We start from the raw sequence: 4,037 nt of genomic DNA, 5'->3' as shown, positions 1-4,037 counted from the left end.
TATGCTTCTATTTACTGTTGGCAAGGATCAGATTAGTCAAAAATTGTGATAGTCCTGTTTTAGTTCTGGTTTAGACTAGCCTGATTCACTGATTTCACTTTGAGGAAACCGTCTGACCTCGCAGCATTAGAATTTGTTCACTAGACAATAGGCAGGTACTTTTTTTTTATTTAACCAGTCGCTGTTATTGGTCGTGATGTATGTAATACACCGCTAACGGGGTAACTGGTAAATTAAGTTTTTCCCAAATCCTTTAGGAAGAAGGACAATAACGTCTTTCCTCTTGATTAAATTCACCAAACATTCTCTTTGTTCAGGCTTTAAATCCTCGATGTCAGGAATAGTTGACATCACAGAATATGTCTCTTCACTGATTGGCTGGTGCCCGAACTCACACTTCCGGGTTCTTGCAAATCGTCTAGTGTATTCTGATTCCTGACCTAGTCACTGGAGAGAAATGAAATTGAGTGGAGGCACTAGGTGGCGTCAGCCTGGCTAAACTTGGGGGATTTCTGATGCTGCATTATTTTTGTTTTATGGTCATTTACAAACACGGTTTTCTGTATTTTGGCCAAAAAATCAGAAATTATTCTCAGCAAAAACATCGGTTTCACAAAAAATCTGAATTTAGCATTAAGCCCTGCAGTCTGAACGCAGCCTAAGTTAAAATTAACAGTTTTTGTGAGGCGCTTAATGTGTTTCTAAAATGTTAATGTTGAGTCCAACGTTATTAGTTTTACTACCTGATTTTTGATACTTTTGACAACCTGCGACTGACGTATCACAAAGAATCAGCACTAGTTTCTAACCTGGAAATCCGCGGACTTGTTTCTTTTATTAAGTCATTTTAGATGAGTATTGTGATCAATATTATGATTTAAAATGTCTAAATTCTAGCATAATGATCCACGGGTGTCATCGATTATAACGAGAGAGCAGACAAAAACACTAGATGTCTTCTTTAAATGTCATGAAAACAAATACAAAAAATTCCTTCATCGACTTCCATTATTATTATTTGACCGAGAAATATTTCCTGAATTGCGACAGGAGATGAGGTATTCTACTCTGCCTCTTTCTCTGCCAATACTGGTGCTTTTCTTTCATAGTGACCCAGGAATTATACCCATCCGGCCGCTGCTGCTGCTGTGGGCCCGCTGACATGACTTATGGGCTCGGACTATTTCCTGAGAGCGCTGCCAGGGACATGATTTAGACAGATCACACTTCGGGGGCGGAGGGCTTCACGGACACTGTTCAAACTGAAGACCACGACACAGGAATTCAACCTGCACCAGTCACCTACCAGCCACATTTCCAACATGGCAACCACAAGTTTTCACTCACCTGTTGTGGAGATGAGGCTGTTTTTCATGGCAAGAACCAGAGAGAGGAATAGAGAGAGAAAGATGACAGGTATTGCTTTAAAGGGGTAGAGTGTAAAAGTATGTGTTAGTAGAAGTAGAGTCTTTTGGCGTTAATAGAAGTGACACTGTGGCTGGTTGTGGAAAAATATGTAAAACTCTGAGCTCTTGTAGCAGATGTGGTTTTCACATTAAAATATTTTTAATACAAGTTTTAAGTAGTTGTACCTTTTTTAAAAAAAATTTAACGTATTTTTTAGCCTATAATTTGCACTTTTTTTCATGGTTGGATGTTTCCTGTGACTTATACTCAGGTGCGACTTGAATATTAAAATATATAATTTCACAGGTTCATTATTTTCACACTGAAGCGGTGAGAGGTTCTAGTCTTGTGTGTGAGTATCTGCTGCTCCTGTTCCTCCTGTACCACTGTCACTTCACTCTACTGCACATGTCTCCTGCAGAAAGAGCCTCTGTCCTGTCTGTATCATGTCAGTGTCTCGTAGGATTTCAGCAGGTGTATTGATCAGGTATGAGTGGATGTTCGGCTTCTGAAGTTTGAGACGTTAACACATACAAGTCATTAAGACGTGTCCCACTCACTAATGTTCATTTAGCATCAAAACTTATTTTATCACACAGTGATAAACTGTTAATCATATTTTGCAGATTACAAGCTGCAGCCAAAAACAATAATCGAGCAGCAGAAAAGTTTGGAGTGAGCGAGAAACTTGTGAGGGACTGACGAAAAGCAGAGGATGCTCTAACTGCAATGAAGAAAACAAAAAAATATGACATCGAGGATGAAGAATTGAATGGATTTAGTGATTTGGAGTGAGATGGAGAGTTTGGTTAAACTTGTTCTGTTCTGTTGTTTATGTTATATTTATCTGAAGAACTGTTCATATGTGACGTTAACAGTCTGTTGTTCTCTCTTCTGTTGTTATTACCAGAACTTGACTTTTAACAGGAAATGTCGATTCCTGGTCTCTGATTTTATCAAATAAATTTCCCTGAAAAAGTGAAACTTACAGTCCAGTGCAACTTATATCTGTTTTTTTCTTCTTCATTACACATTTTTTGGCTGGTGTGATTTCGGAGCAAATTATAGTCTGAAAAATACTGTAAAAAAGTCAAATTTGTCTTGCCCAGTACAGAGAGATTTGGCCTGGCAAGTTCAGAGTGTTACATTGCGGGCTGAGTCAAACACGATCGCCCAAACTGATTTTTTATTTTTTTTTCCAGCAACACATGTGAAACAAAGCAGCTCATTGGTCGTATTTATAAATAAAATCAAATTTGCGTCACCTCAGATGAACAGAGTTTAGTGCTTTGCTCATAGATTTTACAGAAACGTGCCTTGCCTTGTTTTTCAGTCCCGTGTGCCATATGGACTCCACTGTCCCGCCCACTTCCAGGTTCCAGGAATACATTTCCATTCATTTTTCCCACAGACTCTTAAAAAAATTCAAATATTAGGAGTTCAAAGACATCGTGGAGGATAACCAAGTGGTGACTACCCACAGCACGGTTGTTTTAACTCCAAAAAGCACTTTTAAAACACAAGAATTCACAGTTTATAAAGATTCAGAAACAGATACTTTTACTTCTTCTTGAGTAATATTTTCACTGAAGTACCAGTACTTTTACTTGAATAAAAGTTGTGTTTCCTCTTCTCACTGTAAGTCTAAAGTGACAAAAGCTTTACGTGACAATATAAAATGATTTGAACATTTGTGTTTCTTGCAGCTCCTTCAGATATGATTTAGTTTGTCTCATTTTTGTCTAAATTTTGTCTATTATTTGAAAATACCAAATCTTATGCACTGTGTAACTTTTGTAGTGGATCGTTTATCAAAAGTTTTTCTCCATTGAGGTGTTATTCCTTTGTCTGGAATGTTTCACAGACCAAACCAGACCCCGCTCACAGAATGTCTGTTTTTCTAGATATTTTTGAGCTATAAAATCATCTGTAACTGAATAAATGTAAAGTAGAACTGTTTAATGTCACACTGTGGAACATTCCAGACAGAGCAATGACATCTCCATAGAAACAAGCAGATGATGGACCCCCAACCAAAAACTTACTTTTCCCAAATACTTTTTAACCCTTACTTGAGTAATTTCTTGGAACACTACTTGGTACTTCTACATGAATAATATTCTTATTCTTTCTTGACTAAAATTTTGGGTTTATCTATCACCTCTGCTTATTAAAGATAAAGCCCCAAATATATATATATATACTTTTTCCTCTGCTTATCTAGGCCGGGTTGTGGGGGCAGCAGTCTAAGCAATACATTTTGTGAGTTCTTATTTCCAGTCCAATCCAACTTTATTCGTAGAGCAGGTTTTATAAAGAAAGTTTCCAAAGTGTAAAACATTTAACTCTAAAAAATCAGCAGAATTATGTTCCAAACCAAAGGAACTAATACAATCAATAGATAAGAGTAATTATAAAATTAATGAATAAAAATAATAAAAGCAATAAATAAAAACAATACTTAAAAGAATAAAATAGGTAAAAACAATTTTAAAAAGACACAGAGGAGCACACAACTCCCATGGTGTTAAAATCTAGAGAATAAAAGTGTGTCTTAAAACGACACTTAAAACTCTCCACTGTGAGGTCTGTTTATATCACATTAAAAAAAATAAGAGCACACAAAGACA

This window comes from Boleophthalmus pectinirostris, unplaced genomic scaffold (assembly GCF_026225935.1).
Source record: "Boleophthalmus pectinirostris isolate CB_2022bp ecotype Guang Dong unplaced genomic scaffold, ASM2622593v1 HiC_scaffold_15, whole genome shotgun sequence".
NCBI lineage: Eukaryota > Metazoa > Chordata > Actinopteri > Gobiiformes > Gobiidae > Boleophthalmus > Boleophthalmus pectinirostris.
The sequence above is the reverse complement of the archived record's forward strand: the minus strand, read 5'-3'. Positions refer to the sequence as shown.